This window comes from Piliocolobus tephrosceles, chromosome 13 (genome assembly GCF_002776525.5).
Source record: "Piliocolobus tephrosceles isolate RC106 chromosome 13, ASM277652v3, whole genome shotgun sequence".
Lineage (NCBI taxonomy): Eukaryota > Metazoa > Chordata > Mammalia > Primates > Cercopithecidae > Piliocolobus > Piliocolobus tephrosceles.
The window spans coordinates 60,197,355-60,218,144 of record NC_045446.1 but is presented as its reverse complement, the minus strand read 5'-3'; the positions used below and the strand labels follow the sequence as shown (position 1 = coordinate 60,218,144).

Genomic DNA, 20,790 nt, shown 5'->3' with positions numbered 1-20,790 from the left:
GTTACATATGTATACATGTGCCATGTTGGTGTGCTGCACCCATCAACTCGTCAGCACCCATCAATTCATCATTTATATCAGGTATAACTCCCCAATGCAATCCTTCCCCCCTCCCCCCTCCCCATGATAGGCCCCATTGTGTGATGTTCCCCTTCTCGAGTCCAAGTGAACTCATTGTTCAGTTCCCACCTATGAGTGAGAACATGTGGTATTTGGTTTTCTCTTGTGATAGTTTGCTAAGACTGATGGTTTCCAGCTGCATCCATGTCCCTACAAAGGACGCAAACTCATCCTTTTTTATGGCTGAATAGTATTCCATGGTGTATATGTGCCACATTTTCTTAATCCAGTCTGTCACTGATGGACATTTGGGTTGATTCCAAGTCTTTGCTATTGTGAATAGTGCCGCAATAAACATACGTGTGCATGTGTCTTTGTAGTAGCATAATTTATAATCCTTTGGGTATATACCCAGTAGTGGGATGGCTGGGTCATATGGTACATCTAGTTCTAGGTCCTTGAGGAATCGCCATACTGTTTTCCATAATGGTTGAACTAGTTTACAATCCCACCAACAGTGTAAAAGTGTTCCTATTTCTCCACATCCTCTCCAACACCTATTGTTTCCTGATTTTTTAATGATTGCCATTCTAACTGGTGTGAGATGGTATCTCATTGTGGTTTTGATTTGCATTTCTCTGATGGCCAGTGATGATGAGCATTTTTTCATGTGTCTGTTGGCTGTATGAATGTCTTCTTTTGAGAAATGTCTGTTCATATCCTTTCCCCACTTTTGGATGGGGTTGTTTGTTTTTTTCTTGTATATTTGTTTGAGTTCTTTGTAGATTCTGGAAATGAGCCCTTTGTCAGATGAGTAGATTGCAAAAATTTTCTCCCATTCTGTAGGTTGCCTGTTCACTCTGATGGTAGTTTCTTTTGCTGTGCAGAAGCTCTTTAGTTTAATGAGATCCCATTTGTCAATTTTGGCTTTTGCTGCCGTTGCTTTTGGTGTTTTAGACATGAAGTCCTTGCCCATGCCTATGTCCTGAATGGTACTACCTAGATTTTCTTCTAGGGTTTTTATGGTATTAGGTCTAACATTTAAGTCTCTAATCCATCTTGAATTAATCTTCGTATAAGGAGTAAGGAAAGGATCCAGTTTCAGCTTTCTACTTATGGCTAGCCAATTTTCCCAGCACCATTTATTAAATAGGGAATCCTTTCCCCATTTCTTGTTTTTCTCAGGTTTGTCAAAGATCAGATGGTTGTAGATGTGTGGCATTATTTCTGAAGGCTCCGTTCTGTTCCATTGGTCTATATCTCTGTTTTGGTACCAGTACCATGCTGTTTTGGTTACTGTAGCCTTGTAGTATAGTTTGAAGTCAGGTAGCGTGACGCCTCCGGCTTTGTCCTTTTGACTTAGGATTGTCTTGGCAATGCGGGCTCTTTTTTGGTTCCATATGAACCTTAAAGCAGTTTTTTTCCAATTTGGTGAAGAAACTCATTGGTAGCTTGATGGGGATGGCATTGAATCTATAAATTACCTTGGGCAGTATGGCCATTTTCACAATATTGATTCTTCCTATCCATGAGCATGGTATGTTCTTCCATTTGTTTGTGTCCTCTTTGATTTCACTGAGCAGTGGTTTGTAGTTCTCCTTGAAGAGGTCCTTTACATCCCTTGTAAGTTGGATTCCTAGGTATTTTATTCTCTTTGAAGCAATTGTGAATGGAAGTTCATTCCTGATTTGGCTCTCTGCTTGTCTGTTACTGGTGTATAAGAATGCTTGTGATTTTTGCACATTAATTTTGTATCCTGAGACTTTGCTGAAGTTGCTTATCAGCTTAAGAAGATTTTGGGCTGAGACGATGGGGTTTTCTAAATACACAATCATGTCATCTGCAAACAGGGACAATTTGACTTCCTCTTTTCCTAACTGAATACCCTTGATTTCTTTCTCTTGCCTGATTGCCCTAGCCAGAACTTCCAACACTATGTTGAATAGGAGTGGTGAGAGAGGGCATCCCTGTCTTGTGCCAGTTTTCAAAGGGAACTTTTCCAGTTTTTGCCCATTCAGTATGATATTAGCTGTGGGTTTGTCATAAATAGCTCTTATTATTTTGAGGTACGTTCCATCAATACCGAATTTGTTGGGCGTTTTTAGCATGAAGGGCTGTTGAATTTTGTCAAAAGCCTTTTCTGCATCTATTGAGATAATCATGTGGTTCTTGTCTTTGGTTCTGTTTATATGCTGGATTACGTTTATTGATTTGCGAATGTTGAACCATCCTTGCATCCCAGGGATGAAGCCCACTTGATCATGGTGGATAAGCTTTTTGATGTGCTGCTGAATCCGGTTTGCCAGTATTTTATTGAGGATTTTTGCATCGATGTTCATCAGGGAGATTGGTCTAAAATTCTCTTTTTTTGTTGTGTCTCTGCCAGGCTTTGGTATCAGGATGATGCTGGCCTCATAAAATGAGTTAGGGAGGATTCCCTCTTTTTCTATTGATTGGAATAGTTTCAGAAGGAATGGTACCAGCTCCTCCTTGTACCTCTGGTAGAATTCAGCTGTGAATCCATCTGGTCCTGGGCTTTTTTTGGTGAGCAGGCTATTAATTGTTGCCTCAATTTCAGAGGCTGCTATTGGTCTATTCAGGGATTCAACTTCTTCCTGGTTTAGTCTTGGAAGAGTGTATGCGTCCAGGAAATTATCCATTTCTTCTAGATTTTCTAGTTGATTTGCGTAGAGGTGTTTATAGTATTCTCTGATGGTAGTTTGTATTTCTGTGGGGTCGGTGGTGATATCCCCTTTATCATTTTTTATTGCGTCTATTTGATTCCTCTCTCTTTTCTTCTTTATTAATCTTGCTAGCGGTCTGTCAATTTTGTTGATCTTTTCAAAAAACCAACTCCTGGATTCATTGATTTTTTGGAGGGTTTTTTGTGTCTCTATCTCCTTCAGTTCTGCTCTGATCTTAGTTATTTCTTGCCTTCTGCTAGCTTTTGAATGTGTTTGCTCTTGCCTCTCTAGTTCTTTTAATTGTGATGTTAGAGTGTCAATTTTAGATCTTTCCTGCTTTCTCTTGTGGGCACTTAGTGCTATAAATTTCCCTCTACATACTGCTTTAAATGTGTCCCAGAGATTCTGGTATGTTGTATCTTTGTTCTCATTGGATTCAAAGAACATCTTTATTTCTGCTTTCATTTCGTTATGTACCCAGTAGTCATTCAGGAGCAGGTTGTTCAGTTTCCATGTAGTTGAGCGGTTTTGATTGAATTTCTTAGTCCTGAGTTCTAGTTTGATTGCACTGTGGTCAGAGAGACAGTTTGTTATAATTTCTGTTCTTTTACATTTGCTGAGGAGTGCTTTACTTCCAATTATGTGGTCAATTTTGGAATAAGTGTGATGTGGTGCTGAGAAGAATGTATATTCTGTTGACTTGGGGTGGAGAGTTCTATAGATGTCTATTAGGTCCGCTTGGTGCAGAGATGAGTTCAATTCCTGGATATCCTTGTTAACTTTCTGTCTCGTTGATCTGTCTAATGTTGACAGTGGAGTGTTGAAGTCTCCCATTATTATTGTATGGGAGTCTAAGTCTCTTTGTAAGTCTCTAAGGACTTGCTTTATGAATCTGGGTGCTCCTGTATTAGGTGCATATATATTTAGGATAGTTAGCTCTTCCTGTTGGATTGATCCCTTTACCATTATGTAATGGCCTTCTTTGTCTCTTTTGATCTTTGATGGTTTAAAGTCTGTTTTATCAGAGACTAGGATTGCAACCCCTGCTTTTTTTTGTTCTCCATTTGCTTGGTAGATCTTCCTCCATCCTTTTATTTTGAGCCTATGTATGTCTCTGCATGTGAGATGGGTCTCCTGAAGACAGCAGACTGATGGGTCTTGACTCTTTATCCAGTTTGCCAGTCTGTGTCTTTTAATTGGAGCATTTAGTCCATTTACATTTAAGGTTAATATTGTTATGTGTGATCTTGATCCTGCCATTATGATATTAACTGGTTATTTTGCTCATTAGTTGATGCAGTTTCTTCCTAGGCTCGATGGTCTTTACATTTTGGCATGTTTTTGCAGTGGCTGGTACCGGTTGTTCCTTTCCATGTTTAGGGCTTCCTTCAGGGTCTCTTGTAAGGCAGGCCTGGTGGTGACAAAATCTCTAAGCATTTGCTTATCTGTAAAGAATTTTATTTCTCCTTCACTTATGAAACTTAGTTTGGCTGGATATGAAATTCTGGGTTTAAAATTCTTTTCTTTAAGAACGTTGAATATTGGCCCCCACTCTCTTCTGGCTTGGAGAGTTTCTGCCGAGAGATCTGCTGTCAGTCTGATGGGCTTCCCTTTGTGGGTAACCCGATCTTTCTCTCTGGCTGCCCTTAAGATTTTTTCCTTCATTTCAACTTTGGTGAATCTGGCAATTATGTGTCTTGGAGTTGCTCTTCTGGAGGAGTATCTTTGTGGCGTTCTCTGTATTTCCTGAATTTGAATGTTGGCCTGCCCTGCTAGGTTGGGGAAGTTCTCCTGGATGATATCCTGTAGAGTGTTTTCCAATTTGGTTCCATTTTCCCCCTCACTTTCAGGCACCCCAATCAGACGTAGATTTGGTCTTTTGACATAATCCCATACTTCTTGCAGGCTTTGTTCATTTCTTTTTCTTCTTTTTTCTTTTGGTTTCTCTTCTCGCTTCATTTCATTCATTTGATCCTCCATCGCTGATACTCTTTCTTCCAGTTGATTGAGTCGGTTACTGAAGCTTGTGCATTTGTCACGTATTTCTCGTGTCATGGTTTTCATCTCTGTCATTTCGTTTATGACCTTCTCTGCATTAATTAGTCTAGCTGTCAATTCTTCCACTCTTTTTTCAAGATTTTTAGTTTCTTTGCGCTGGGTACGTAATTCCTCCTTTAGCTCTGAGAGGTTTGATGGACTGAAGCCTTCTTCTCTCATCTCATCAAAATCATTCTCTGACCAGCTTTGATCCGTTGCTGGCGATGGGCTGTGCTCCTTTGCAGGAGGAGATGCGCTCTTATTTTTTGAATTTCCAGCTTTTCTGCCCTGCTTTTTCCCCATCTTTGTGGTTTTATCTGTCACTGGTCTTTGATGATGGTGACGTACTGATGGGGTTTTGATATAGGTGTCCTTCCTGTTTGATAGGTTTCCTTCTGACTGTCAGGACCCTCAGCTATAGGTCTGTTGGAGATTGCTTGAGGTCCACTCCAGACCCTGTTTGCCTGGGTATCAGCAGCAGAGGTTGCAGAAGATAGAATATTGCTGAACAGCGAGTGCACCTGTCTGATTCTTGCTTTGGAAGCTTCCTCTCAGGGGTGTACTCCACCCTGTGATGTGTGGGGTGTCAGACTGCCCCTAGTGGGTGATGTCTCCCAGTTAGGCTACTCAGGGGTCAGTGACCCACTTGAGCAGGCAGACTGCCCGTTCTCAGATCTCAACCTTCGTGTTGGGAGATCCACTGCTCTTTTCAAAGCTGTCAGACAGAGTCGTTCGCGTTTCACAGGCTTCCACTCCTTTAGCTGAGCCCTGTCCCCAGAGGCGGAGTCTACAGAGACAGGCAGGTTTCCTTGAGCTGCTGTGAGCTCCACCCAGTTCCAGCTTCCCAGCGGCTTTAGTTACCTACTTAAGCCTCAGCGATGGCGGGCGCCCCTCCCCCAGCCTCGCTGCTGCCTTGCGGTTAGATTGCCGCAGACTGCTGTGTTAGCAAGGAGAGAGGCTCCGTGGGCGTGGGACCCTCCCGGCCAGGTGTGGGATACAATCTCCGGTGTGCCGGTGTTACAGCGCAGTATTGGGGTGGGAGTTACCCGATTTTCCAGGTGTTGTGTGTCTCAGTTCCCCTGGCTAGGAAAAGGGACTCCCTTCCCCCTCGCGTTTCCCAGGTGAGGCGATGCCTCGCCCTGCTTCAGCTCTCGCTGGTCGGGCTGCAGCAGCTGACCAGCACCGATTGTCCGGCACTCCCGAGTGAGATGACCCCAGTACCTCAGTTGAAAATGCAGAAATCGCCGGTCTTCTGTGTCGCTCGCGCTGGGAGATGGAGACTGAAGCTGTTCCTATTCGGCCATCTTGCTCCGCCCTGAGCGATAGCTTCTTTTGTTGTGCAGAAGCTCTTTAGTTTAATTAGATCTCATTTGTCAATTTTTGCTTTTGTTGCAATTGCTTTTGATGTTTTTGTCATGAAATCTTTGCCTGTGCCTATGTCCTGCATGGTATTGCCTATATTTTCTTCTGGGTTTTTATAGTTTTGGGTTTTACATTTAAATCTTTAATCCATCTTGGGTTAATTTTTGTATAAGGTGTAAGGAAGTGGTCCAGTTTCAATTTTCTGCATATGGCTAGCCAGCTTTACCAGCACCGTTATTAAATACAGATTTCTTTCCCCATTGCTTGTTCTTGTCAGGTTCGTTGAAGATCAGATGGTTGTAGATGTGTGGTCTTATTTCTGAGATCTCTATTCTGTTCCATTGGTCTATGTGTCTGTTTTTGTACAAGTATCATGCTGTTTTTGTTACTGTAGTCTTGTAGTATAGTTTGAAGTTGGGTAGCGTGGTGCCTCTAGCTTTGTTCTTTTTGCTTAGGATTGTCTTAACTATATGGGCTCTTTTTTGGTTTTCTGTAAATTTTAAAGTAATGTTTTTCTAAATCTGTGAAGAATGTCAATGTAAATCTGTGAAGAATCTCAAAGTTTTTTAAACAAAAGCTTATTTTTTAAACAAATAAATTACATATATATGAAGTTAAATGTTAAATTATATACTGTATATATTAAAGTTACAAAAAATTTAAACTCTCTCTATAAATATCCTTAGAATAGTTGATGCATATTTTTCTAGGCCTTTAAATGCAAATAAAAACATAAACAACAAATCAACACTAATAACAAATACTAGCACTGGGCTAATTTGTCTCTTTTTATTTAACAAATATATCTTGACATCTTTTAATTTCTATACACATAGGTTTACCTCATTCTTTTAAAAGGGTAATTTTTTTTATAGAAATATACTGTAAATTTTAAAATCATTCCCCTATTAAAATTTAAATAGATACCAACTTTTCAATTTTTTTTTTTTTTTTTTTTTTTGAGACAGAGTCTCACTCTGTTGCCCAGGCTGGAGTGCAGTGGCTGGATCTCAGCTCACTGCAAGCTCCGCCTCCCGGGTTTATGCCCTTCTCCTGCCTCAGCCTCCCGAGTAGCTGGGACTACAGGCGCCCGCCACCTCGCCCGGCTAGTTTTTTGTATTTTTTTTTTTTTTAGTAGAGACGGGGTTTCACCATGTTAGCCAGGATGGTCTCGATCTCCTGACCTCATCATCCGCCTGTCTCAGCCTCCCAAAGTTCTGGGATTACAGGCTTGAGCCACCGCGCCCAGCCCAACTTTTCAATTTTTATTATCTACATTATAATTTTACTGAAATTTTCTATTTCAACAATTGCAGCAATGGCTATTTACATACCTTTTCTATTTGCATAACTATCTTTGGAAGCATTTCTACATTTGGAACTTCTGTGACAATGGATATATTCATTTTATATTTTGATGCATATTGTCAAATTAAACTCTAAGAATATTTTATAGTAAACCCTTCTAAAATAGCTATAACAGTTCTTAATTCCTCAAACCCTTCACAGAATTGGAGAGTTGGCAGTACGTAGGATAGAATTGGATATCATCAATGAGATCATCGATCTTTAAAAATATTTGCTAATCTGGTAAATAATATCCTTTATTCATGTTTTATATAGAATTTATTTAAGATATTTTGAATACTCTATATATGTACTAAATATTAGAATTTATTTTTATATAAATTGCAAAATTTATTTTTATATAAATTTATTTTGTATAAATTTTTATACGGTTGTTTGTCTTCATTGCCAATTTTTCTACTTGAATCAAGGGCTTCACCTAAGTGATTTGTAAGAATATTTTAAATATTAATGGAATCACACATTTTTTATTTGAATTAGTTTTTAATTATGATACTTTTAAAATGGGATTTATTGTCTCCTATTTAGTTATTATCTCTGTGTAACAGTTTATCCTTCCAATTTCCATTTTGACTTTTTTTTTCCCAAATATATCTATGTGTATATGTGATAGGGGACATGGGATGTGGGGTAGCTTATGTACAATTTTCTGATACTGAATAGAATATCTTAGATCTGGTATGCTAAACCTTAATTGAGGCTTGTCTATGCATTGACCTCTTCTGTAATTGAATCCATTGGTGATGAAATGAACCTTATCTAGACTTTAGCACAGACAAAATCCACTGCTGCTGACTACCAGCTTTGCCATTTTGTTCTATCTGGAAGTGACAGACTTTCCACTTTCTGTTTCTCTTAATTTGGGATACACCCTATATCACATCTTTCCTTCTCCAGGAGAAATAATCTTGTACTTCTGAGGTCAGCTTTAATAGCAGGAAAATCACAAAAAGTACATCAGAAAATATTTTTAAAATATTCTTTTCATTATATGTATATCATTTTGTTTCCTTTATCAACTTTTAATTGCTCAAGCAAAATGAATGCATTTAAGTTAGAAAAAATATTCAGAGGTCTTGATGAGAATTGGTGGCATGTAGGATAGAGCAGTCATTGTAGGAGTAGCAATAAGTGGATGTAACATGAATATTTACTAATTGAATACTTACTTATAATACAATAATTATTTAGAAGATGAGGATGATGATTATGTGTGAGAAAGATTTAATTTAGGTAGCTTCAAGGTTTTTAGATTGAGAAATTAATTGTGTTGTACTGCCATTTGTTGAGTTGAAAACCATTGTAGGAGAAATGGTCTGGGGCAATAGAAAGACAAATGGGATAGTTTGGAACATACTGACTTAGATGCACCTGTAGGATTTCTAAGTAAAGATTACAAGCATAAGATAACTAATTTTTAAACTGAGAAGAGAGGAATTTTTTGTTTGTTTTGAGATGGAGTCTCGCTCTGTCACCCAGACTGGAGTGCAGTGGCGATCTCGGCTCACTGCAAGCTCCGTCTCCCGGGTTTACGCCATTCTCTTGCCTCAGCCTCCGGAGTAGCTGGGACTACAGGCGCCCGCCACCACGCCCGGCTAATTTTTTGTCTTTTTAGTAGAGACGGGGTTTCACCGTGTTCGCCAGGATGGTCTCAATCTCCTGACCTCGTGATCCGCCCACCTCGGCCTCCCAAAATGCTGGGATTACAGGTGTGAGCCACAGCGCCCGGCCAAGAGGAATTTTTAAAAAATTATACACTTCAAAATCTTCAACATAGGGGCCACAGTTCAAACCATGACATTTGTGGAAATCTTCCAGGTACAGTTTTTCCACCAAGAAAGCAGCAGGCATGGATGCGTGGATAGAGCACTGTGGAATTCCAACCCTCGAAGGACAGAGAGAGAAAAAAAAGAGTGCATACTGAAGTTGGAGGAAAGGAGTCATCTATCATGTCATGAAATAACAGAGTTTTGGAAGAAAGATTCAACTGTTTCTATGAAGTCTCAAAAAATGAATCATTAAACGGATTAAGCAGGGATAAGAATGCTATTGCACAATACTGCCAGTAGAGTGGGCTTCCCCTGCTGGTGATATGCCTTCTTTGTTGGATAAGAGGAGGCTTCTACCTTCTTTTCATGAGACAAATCTGACATAGTAAATTATTGGGGGCTGTCTTTTCTTGAAAATTTCTCCAACCTAGGAATGTCTGAAGGGGCAGATTAAACCACTTAAACCTTTTTATGGAGGAATGTTCTCCATTTCCTCTTTATGTTGGTGAGCTTTTCTGTAAGAGTAATAGCAACCCAGGCAGATGTTTTAGTGGTTGGGGGAGAAGCAAGGAAGAAAGAGACAGCGTTGTCTACTTAGGTTTTAGAAACTGAGTCTGCTTTTGTTAAACCCCTTGTGATCCTCTAGAGTTGTTATTTCAGTTTCCCAGGAACAGGAGATTTCACAATGAATTTTGCTTCAAATCTCTGACTAGTAACAATGTTTCTCTGCCTAATGTTATTTTATGCATATGTTTTCTTAGAAAACTTGTTGGGTTGCTGAGAGGTAGGCAAGACTGGTTTAAATTATATGACGTATTTCTGAGAAATATTGCAATAACATTTTTATTATGGCTTAAAATTATAACTGAAAATTTGACAGATCTTTATTGTAAAGAGAAGAGAAGAGGGATAAGTTGTCACTTCCTAGAACTGAAAGTGAGGGGATAATATTGGAGAAGGGTCCTTCCGATCAGAGGCAGATTTTTGTAGATCACAGTAACAATCAGCCATACAACTTTTATTTTCAGTTCACGAGACACATCTAATCGATGACCATAATGACAACATTCAACTTGAGCAGCTTCAATCCGGGCCCATTCATCCTACTGGGGATCCCAGGGCTGGAGCAGTTAGTTTCACATCTGGCTAGGGATTCCCTTCTTTATTGCCTACCTTGTGGCACTTGCAGGCAATAGTGTCCTTCCCTACCTCATTTCTATGGAGCAGAGCCTCCATGAACCCATGTTCTTTTTCCTTTCCATGCTGGCTGCTACAGATCTCATGCTGCCTAATACAGGTTTACCAGAAACATTCAGCATCTTCTGGCTGGGTCCTCAGGAAATAACCTTTCCTGGATGTCTTACTTAGATGTTTTTTCTCCACTACAGCTTTGCCATGGATTCTGTCATCCTTCTTGGCCATGGCGTTTGATCATTATGTTGCTATTGGCTTCCCTCTAAGATACACCACTATTGTCACTCATGAAATTATTACTAAGATTGTGGTGAGTATTACCAGCAGGAGCTTTTGTATCATCTTCCCATGTGTGTTCCTGTTAAAGCGACTACCTTTCTGTAAAACATTCATCATTCCCAACACATACTGTAAGCACATAGGCATTGCCCAACTTGCCTGTGCGTACATCTCCATCAACATCTGGTATGGCTTTGCTGTGCCTATAATGACTGTCATATCAGACCTGATTCTCACTGGCATCTCCTACACTCTTATTCTTCATGCTATCTTTAACCTTCCATCCTTAGATACCCACCAGAAAGCCCTCAGCACATCTGGTTCCCACATTTGTGTCATTCTTACATTCTACACACCAGCCATATTCTCTGTCCTTGCCCACCGTTTTGGTCACAATATTCCTCACTCCTTCCACATACTATTTGCCAACCTCTACGTAGCTATCCCCCCTGCACTCAATCCAATCATCTATGGAGTGAAGACCAAGCAGATTTGAGACAAAATCCTCCTCCTCTTTTTCTCTAAAGGGAACCAGTGACATGAAGCTGACAGCTTGGGAAAGAAATCAGGTAATTATATTGATTTTCTGGTATTTCTTATTTTTTAAAAACTGGAATCCTTACAACATTGACTTAAATGTATATGAAATCCTGTAAATCCACCATGTGTTATAGGAAACAGTGAGACAAGATGAATAGGTAGAGAAGCTAAATAAAAGTTGAAAAAATTTCATGTATAAAAGGATCAGAGGGAAATTTATATCTCATTTTCAGATAAGATTCCTTAGCTATCAGAATCACCAGAACTGTTGAAGAATGTATAGTAAGCCCATTAAAGTAGGATAGAGCTTACTTGCATTTTTGCATTTGCATTTTTACCAAGATCCCCAGGGGACTGTGATGACCACTAAAGTTTGAGAACCACTGTCTCTTAGAAGATTTATTTTCCTGAAGGATTCTTAAAAGAGGGTAATTTTTTGCTCTATCTTTACTGAATCTCATCTGGAAAGTGTCCTACAAAGGTATCTCAAATTGTGAGGATTTTACGTATGTCTTTTAACCTATTTATAAGACTAATCTGTCTAGTTATATATGATCAACATGCTATCTTTTAAGTCTTGGAATTCTTAAACGTTCATAAACAATTTGGAAATCATATTTAAATATTCTAGTGGGTAGCCCCAGTGGAGATCCCAGCCAACAGCCAACAACAGCTAGCTATATCAGTAAGCCATCTTGGATATTCAGTCCAATTGAGACTTCAGACATCTGTAGCAATAATATGAAAAATTGTAAAGTATACTTAATAAACATATGTGTTTGGCTAAGGAGATTTTAAAGCAAAGTACTGGAAGTACCAACACTATTTTTATGCTACATATGGTAATGTACGTATAAAGAAATATGAAGTAATAAATGAAATTGTTTAAGGTTCAAACAACATTTAGAGTAAATACAAAGGTGATGTATCTGGCTAGGTTCAAATAAAAAATTACCTCTCTCCACCCCTGGCTTCTCCAAATGACAAAAAATTCTCATGGTGAAAAATGGTCCCAGGGTGTAGTATCATCTCCAGAAAAAGGCTGTAAGATCCTTTGCTAACAATAGATAAATATTTAAGTTTGCATCTTATAGAGGCTTTCAATTAAAGAAGCTTCTAAGAATCTTTAGAAATTTTTTCAGAGTACTGTAACTCTCAGACAAAATCAGAAAGGTAAAAATCTAAAAGGTATATGTGGGTATGACTTTTGTCTAATAGAGTAAACTCAAATTTTTGTAGAGAACTCAGATTTTAAGAAAAATGTGCAGTTATAAGTACCATGAGCTTTGGTGGAAAATGACATAGTCATTGCAAAATAAAAAGAAGTTCTTAGATTTTTAACTTTATTAAGCAGGAAGCAGGCTGAGAAAGCTACTCACATGTATATACAGGCCATTTTTTCCAAAAAAAAAAAAAAAAAAAAAATGACGTAGAATATAGAGTTAATTTCCCCGTGGTTGTAGTCAAGCCATGGAGAATTACTCCCAGGGAGGAGGAGTAGGATTGGCTCCTTATTAGGAAAGTGGTGGTGTTTTTCTGGCTGTACTTTAGAATTATAATAGACAAGTGGCTGTTATATGCCTTTGCCACTATTTCACATGTGAGTATCTATTGCAGTTATTCTATCTCTGTATCACAATTGTATGTTGGCTGTATAGGAGACAGATAACTCATTTGATTTACTTCACAAATCTTCAGATTGAGAGAAGCTGCACTCATGGAGCTGTACAAAAGAACTGAATCCAAGGGGTCTTATTCATACTTTGTCCTGATTTTCAGGCTGAGATTCTGGGCTTAGAACTAATCCCAAAATGAGAATGAGACTTTGGGGTCTTCAAGAAGAGGTGAATGCATTTTGTATGTATGAGGATATGTGTATTATGGCCAGAGGATAGAATGTTGTAGGTTTTATTTTTCAAAGATGACAAGACAACATCTTGCATCACATACACTTTTCTGCAATATTACCTCACCATTCTTCTAATAAGTAAAATCAATTTTCTTCCCCAATTTTTCTGGTCTGTCCTTAGCAATGTTTTTGAAAAATAGATGTGACATTTGGGGATATTTGAGGCAAGGTTATAAGAAATCTTACAGCTTTGTCATTGGTGTCTTTAAACATGTACTTTTTGGGTACTCTAGAAGACAGACATCATGCTGTGATAATCTAAAGCCATATGGAGAGGTCATGTGGTTGACAGCTTTGGCTGAGCTCCTGGTTAACAGCATCAATACTAGTCAAGCCTAGTGATGACTACACATGCATAAAATATCTGATTATAGCCACATGAGAGAGATATCCGAAGTGAGAAATGCCCAAATGATCTCAGTAAACCTATAGCATTATAAGAGATAATAATAAATTGTTTTAAAGCTATTGTTTGGGAGTGGTTTGTTATGCAACAATAGTTAACTGGAATAATTAGAGTCTTAGATACTCTGATCTTTCTTCCAGAGATCTTGACTACCCTACTTCATCTACTTAATTCCTTGGAAATACTTTTGAATTTGTATTTAAAAAAATATGAAAATTATTAATAATCTAAAACTCAGGCAATTTGCTCCTCACCAATCACCTGCTATTTTTCAGCTCATTTTCTCTTGAATCTCAATTCAGCAATCTTTCAACTTAAGGATGTTGATGACAAATTAATCTTAATATTTTTTCACATTTCATCATTTTCTTTATTTCTTAATTTCCCCCTTCCCATTATTAATTTTATGGTCCATTCTTTTTTTTTTTTTATTATTATACTTTAAGTTCTAGGGTACATGTGCATAACGTGCAGGTTTGTTACATATGTATACTTGTGCCATGTTGGTGTGCTGCACCCATCAACTCGTCAGCACCCATCAATTCATCATTTATATCAGGTATAACTCCCCAATGCAATCCTTCCCCCCTCCCCCCTCCCCATGATAGGCCCCATTGTGTGATGTTCCCCTTCTCGAGTCCAAGTGAACTCATTGTTCAGTTCCCACCTATGAGTGAGAACATGTGGTATTTGGTTTTCTCTTGTGATAGTTTGCTAAGACTGATGGTTTCCAGCTGCATCCATGTCCCTACAAAGGACGCAAACTCATCCTTTTTTATGGCTGAATAGTATTCCATGGTGTATATGTGCCACATTTTCTTAATCCAGTCTGTCACTGATGGACATTTGGGTTGATTCCAAGTCTTTGTTATTGTGAATAGTGCCGCAATAAACATACGTGTGCATGTGTCCTTGTAGTAGAATAATTTATAATCCTTTGGGTATATACCCAGTAGTGGGATGGCTGGGTCATATGGTACATCTAGTTCTAGATCCTTGAGGAATTGCCATACTGTTTTCCATAATGGTTGAACTAGTTTACAATCCCACCAACAGTGTAAAAGTGTTCCTATTTCTCCACATCCTCTCCAACACCTGTTGTTTCCTGATTTTTTAATGATTGCCATTCTAACTGGTGTGAGATGGTATCTCATTGTGGTTTTGACTTGCATTTCTCCGACGGCCAGTGATGATGAGCCTTTTTTCATGTGTCTGTTGGCTGTATGAATGTCTTCTTTTGAGAAATGTCTGTTCGTATCCTTTCCCCACTTTTGGATGGGGTTGTTTGTTTTTTTCTTGTATATTTGTTTGAGTTCTTTGTAGATTCTGGAAATTAGCCCTTTGTCAGATGAGTAGATTGCAAAAATTTTCTCCCATTCTGTAGGTTGCCTGTTCCTTCTGATGGTAGTTTCTTTTGCTGTGCAGAAGCTCTTTAGTTTAATGAGATCCCATTTGTCAATTTTGGCTTTTGCTGCCGTTGCTTTTGGTGTTTTAGATGTGAAGTCCTTGCCCATGCCTATGTCCTGAATGGTACTACCTAGATTTTCTTCTAGGGTTTTTATGGTATTAGGTCTAACATTTAAGTCTCTAATCCATCTTGAATTAATCTTCGTATAAGGAGTAAGGAAAGGATCCAGTTTTAGCTTTCTACTTATGGCTAGCCAATTTTCCTAGCACAATTTATTAAATAGGGAATCCTTTCCCCATTTCTTGTTTTTGTCAGGTTTGTCAAAGATCAGATGGTTGTAGATGTGTGGCATTATTTCTGAGGGCTCCGTTCTGTTCCGTTGGTCTATATCTCTGTTTTGGTACCAGTACCATGCTGTTTTGGTTACTGTAGCCTTGTAGTATAGTTTGAAGTCAGGTAGCGTGACGCCTCCGGCTTTGTCCTTTTGACTTAGGATTGTCTTGGCAATACGGGCTCTTTTTTGGTTCCATATGAACTTTAAAGCAGTTTTTTCCAATTCGGTGAAGAAACTCATTGGTAGCTTGATGGGGATGGCATTGAATCTATATATAACCTTGGGCAGTATGGCCATTTTCACGATATTGATTCTTCCTATCCATGAGCATGGTATGTTCTTCCATTTGTTAGTGTCCTCTTTGATTTCACTGAGCAGTGGTTTGTAGTTCTCCTTGAAGAGGTCCTTTACATCCCTTGTAAGTTGGATTCCTAGGTATTTTATTCTCTTTGAAGCAATTGTGAATGGAATTTCATTCCTGATTTGGCTCTCTGCTTGTCTGTTACTGGTGTATAAGAATGCTTGTGATTTTTGCACGTTAATTTTGTATCCTGAGACTTTGCTGAAGTTGCTTATCAGCTTAAGAAGATTTTGGGCTGAGACGATGGGGTTTTCTAAGTATACAATCATGTCATCTGCAAACAGGGACAATTTGACTTCTTCTTTTCCTAACTGAATACCCTTGATTTCTTTCTCTTGCCTGATTGCCCTAGCCAGAACTTCCAACACTATGTTGAATAGGAGTGGTGAGAGAGGGCATCCCTGTCTTGTGCCAGTTTTCAAAGGGAATTTTTCCAGTTTTTGCCCATTCAGTATGATATTAGCTGTGGGTTTGTCATAAATAGCTCTTATTATTTTGAGGTACGTTCCATCAATACCGAATTTGTTGAGCGTTTTTAGCATGAAGGGCTGTTGAATTTTGTCAAAAGCCTTTTCTGCATCTATTGAGATAATCATGTGGTTCTTGTCTTTGGTTCTGTTGATATGCTGGATTACGTTGATTGATTTGCGAATGTTGAACCATCCTTGCATCCCAGGGATGAAGCCCACTTGATCATGGTGGATAAGCTTTTTGATGTGCTGCTGAATCCGGTTTGCCAGTATTTTATTGAGGATTTTTGCATCGATGTTCATCAGGGAGATTGGTCTAAAATTCTCTTTTTTTGTTGTGTCTCTGCCACGCTTTGGTATCAGGATGATGTTGGCCTCATAAAATGAGTTAGGGAGGATTACCTCTTTTTCTATTGATTGGAATAGTTTCAGAAGGAATGGTACCAGCTCCTCCTTGTACCTCTGGTAGAATTCAGCTGTGAATCCATCTGGTCCTGGACTTTTTTTGGTGGGTAGGCTATTAATTGTTGCCTCAATTTCAGAGGCTGCTATTGGTCTATTCAGGGATTCAACTTCTTCCTGGTTTAGTCTTGGGAGAGTGTAAGTGTCCAGGAAATTATCCATTTCTTCTAGATTGTCTAGTTGATTTGCGTAGAGGTGTTTATAGTATTCTCTGATGGTAGTTTGTATTTCTGTGGGGTCGGTGGTGATATCCCCTTTATCATTTTTGATTGCGTCTCTTTGATTCCTCTCTCTTTTCTTCTTTATTAGCCTTGCTAGCGGTCTGTCAATTTTGTTGATCTTTTCAAAAAACCAACTCCTGGATTCATTGATCTTTTGTGTCTCTATCTCCTTCAGTTCTGCTCTGATCTTAGTTATTTCTTGCCTTCTGCTAGCTTTGGAATGTGTTTGCTCTTGCCCCTCTAGTTCTTTTAATTGTGATGTTAGAGTGTCAATTTTAGATCTTTCCTGCTTTCTCTTGTGGGCATTCAGTGCTATAAATTTCCCTCTACACACTGCTTTAAATGTGTCCCAGAGATTCTGGTATGTTGTATCTTTGTTCTCATTGGTTTCAAAGAACATCTTTATTTCGGCTTTCATTTCGTTATGTACCCAGTAGTCATTCAGGAGCAGGTTGTTCCATTTCCATGTAGTTGAGGGGTTTTGATTGAGGTTCTTAGTCCTGAGTTCTAGTTTGATTGCACTGTGGTCTGAGAGACAGTTTGTTATAATTTCTGTTCTTTTACATTTGCTGAGGAGTGCTTTACTTCCAATTATGTGGTCAATTTTGGAATAAGTGTGCTGTGGTGCTGAGAAGAATGTATATTCTGTTGACTTGGGGTGGAGAGTTCTATAGATGTCTATTAGGTCCGCTTGGTGCAGAGATGAGTTCAATTCCTGGATATCCTTGTTAACTTTGTCTCGTTTATCTGTCTAATGTTGACAGTGTAGTGTTGAAGTCTCCCATTATTATTGTATGGGAGTCTAAGTCTCTTTGTAAGTCTCTAAGGACTTGCTTTATGAATCTGGATGCTCCTTTATTGGGTGCATATATATTTAGGATAGTTAGCTCTTCCTGTTGAATTGATCCCTTTACCATTATGTAGTGGCCTTCTTTGTCTCTTCTGATCTTTGATGGTTTAAAGTCTGTTTTATCAGAGACTAGGATTGCAACCGCTGCTTTTTTTTTGTTCTCCATTTGCTTGGTAGATCTTCCTCCATCCCTTTATTTTGAGCCTATGTATGTCTCTGCATGTCAGATGGGTCTCCTGAAGACAGCAGACTGATGGGTCTTGACTCTTTATCCAGTTTGCCAGTCTGTGTCTTTTAATTGGAGCATTTAGTCCATTTACATTTAAGGTTAATATTGTTATGTGTGAACTTGATCCTGCCATTATGATATTAACTGGTTATTTTGCTCGTTAGTTGATGCAGTTTCTTCCTAGCCTCGATGGTCTTTACATTTTGGCATGTTTTTGCAATGGCTGGTACCGGTTGTTCCTTTCCATGTTTAGGACTTCCTTCAGGGTCTCTTGTAAGGCAGGCCTGGTGGTGACAAAATCTCTAAGCATTTGCTTATCTGTAAAGAATTTTATTTCTCCTTCACTGATGAAACTTAGTTTGTCTGGATATGAAATTCTGGCTTTAAAATTCTTTTCTTTAAGAACGTTGAATATTGGCCCCCACTCTCTTCTGGCTTGTAGAGTTTCTGCCGAGAGATCTGCTGTCAGTCTGATGGGCTTCCCTTTGTGGGTAACCCGACCTTTCTCTCTGGCTGCCCTTAAGATTTTTTCCTTCATTTCAACTTTGGTGAATCTGGCAATTATGTGTCTTGGAGTTGCTGTTCTCGAGGAGTATCTTTGTGGCATTCTCTGTATTTCCTGAATTTGAATGTTGGCCTGCCCTATTAGGTTGGGGAAGTTCTCCTGGATGATATCCTGAAGAGTGTTTTCCAATTTGGTGCCATTTTCCCCCTCACTTTCAGGCACCCCAATCAGACGTAGATTTGGTCTTTTTACATAATCCCATACTTCTTGCAGGCTTTGTTCATTTCTTTTTCTTCTTTTTTCTTTTGGTTTCTCTTCTCGCTTCATTTCATTCATTTGATCCTCCATTGCTGATACTCTTTCTTCCAGTTGATCGAGTCGGTTACTGAAGCTTGTGCATTTGTCACGTATTTCTCGTGTCATGGTTTTCATCTCTGTCATTTCGTTTATGACCTTCTCTGCATTAATTAGTCTAGCTGTCAGTTCTTCCACTCTTTTTTCAAGATTTTTAGTTTCTTTGCGCTGGGTACGAAATTCCTCCTTTAGCTCTGAGAGGTTTGATGGACTGAAGCCTTCTTCTCTCATCTCATCAAAATCATTCTCTGACCAGCTTTGATCCATTGCTGGCGATGGGCTGTGCTCCTTTGCAGGAGGAGATGCGCTCTTATTTTTAGAATTTCCAGCTTTTCTGCCCTGCTTTTTCCCCATCTTTGTGGTTTTATCGGTCTCTGGTCTTTGATGATGGTGACGTACTGATGGGGTTTTGGTATAGGTGTCCTTCCTGTTTGATAGTTTTCCTTCTGACAGTCAGGACCCTCAGCTATAGGTCTGTTGGAGATTGCTTGAGGTCCACTCCAGACCCTGTTTGCCTGGGTATCAGCAGCAGAGGTTGCAGAAGATAGAATATTGCTGAACAGCGAGTGTACCTGTCTGATTCTTGCTTTGGAAGCTTCCTCTCAGGGGTGTACTCCACCCTGAGAGGTGTGGGGTGTCAGACTGCCCCTAGTTGGGGATGTCTCCCAGTTAGGCTACTCAGGGGTCAGGGACCCACTTGAGCAGGCAGTCTGCCCCTTCTCAGATCTCAACCTCCGTGTTGGGAGATCCACTGCTCTCTTCAAAGCTGTCAGACAGAGTCGTTCGCGTCTGCACAGGCCTCTGCTGCTTTAGCTGAGCCCTGTCCCCAGAGGCGGAGTCTACAGAGACAGGCAGGTTTCCTTGAGCTGCTTGAGCTTCACCCAGTTCGAGCTTCCCAGCGGCTTTGTTTACCTACTTAAGCTTCAGCGATGGCCGGCGCCCCTCCCCCAGCCTCGCTGTTGCCTTGTGGTTAGATTGCCGCAGACTGCTGTGTTAGCAAGGAGGGAGGCTCCTTGGGCGTGGGACCCTCCCGGCCAGGTGTGGGATATATTCTCCTGGTGTGCCGGTGTGCTTACAGTGCAGTATTGGGGTGGGAGTTACCCGATTTTCCAGGTGTTGTGTGTCTCGGTTCCCCTGGCTAGGAAAAGGGACTCCCTTCCCCCTTGCGCTTCCCAGGTGAGGCGATGCCTCGCCCTGCTTCAGCTCTCACTGGTCAGGCTGCAGCAGCTGACCAGCACCAATTGTCTGGCACTCCCGAGTGAGATGACCCCAGTACCTCAGTTGAAAATGCAGAAATCACCGGTCTTCTGTGTCGCTCGCGCTGGGAGTTGGAGACTGGAGCTGTTCCTATTCGGCCATCTTGCTCCGCCCCCCCGGTCCATTCTTTTAATTACTTTTTTAATACAAATATTCTCTCTCTCTCCCTCTTTTCCCTTTCCTTTCCTCCCTAACACACACACATACACTTTGTTGTGCTTGTGCAGCCACACAGTAACTCTACCTAAATGTAACTCTCCACCGATTTGTACCTGCAGCCATTGGCTTAGCAATTTTTTTCTCTTATCTTGAATGATCAATTTTCACTCTCTTTTGCATCTTTCTCTATTATTACAAGCACTTGACAATATTTATCTCATCTTAAAATTGTTTCTTGACTCCAGTTCCCTTCCAGCTATTACTCCCAATTCTCTACTTTATTTTGCAGTGTAACTCCTTGAAACAGTTGTCTATGTTTACTGTTTCTCGTTCTTCTCTCCCATTTTCTCTTTAACTCAGTCCTACCCAAATTTCATATTAATATTGCATAATTCTCTTCTTGTTGAAATCTATCATAGCTACAATTTCTAAAAGCAGTGGTCTCAGTCCTTATTCCTTGACATATCTGCAGTATTTCATATACCTTTAAAATATTATATATATATCTTTAAAAAAATTACCTTATTCACTAGCCTACAGTGGTTTTTCTTCTACCCTAATAGTGCTACTTA

General features: G+C 39.6%; 1 pseudogene; it reads left to right on the top strand.

Moving 5' to 3' along the window:
• Positions 1 to 10,329: 10,329 nt before the first annotated feature.
• On the top strand, positions 10,330 to 11,291 carry LOC111534795 (annotated as a pseudogene).
• Positions 11,292 to 20,790: the final 9,499 nt, after the last annotated feature.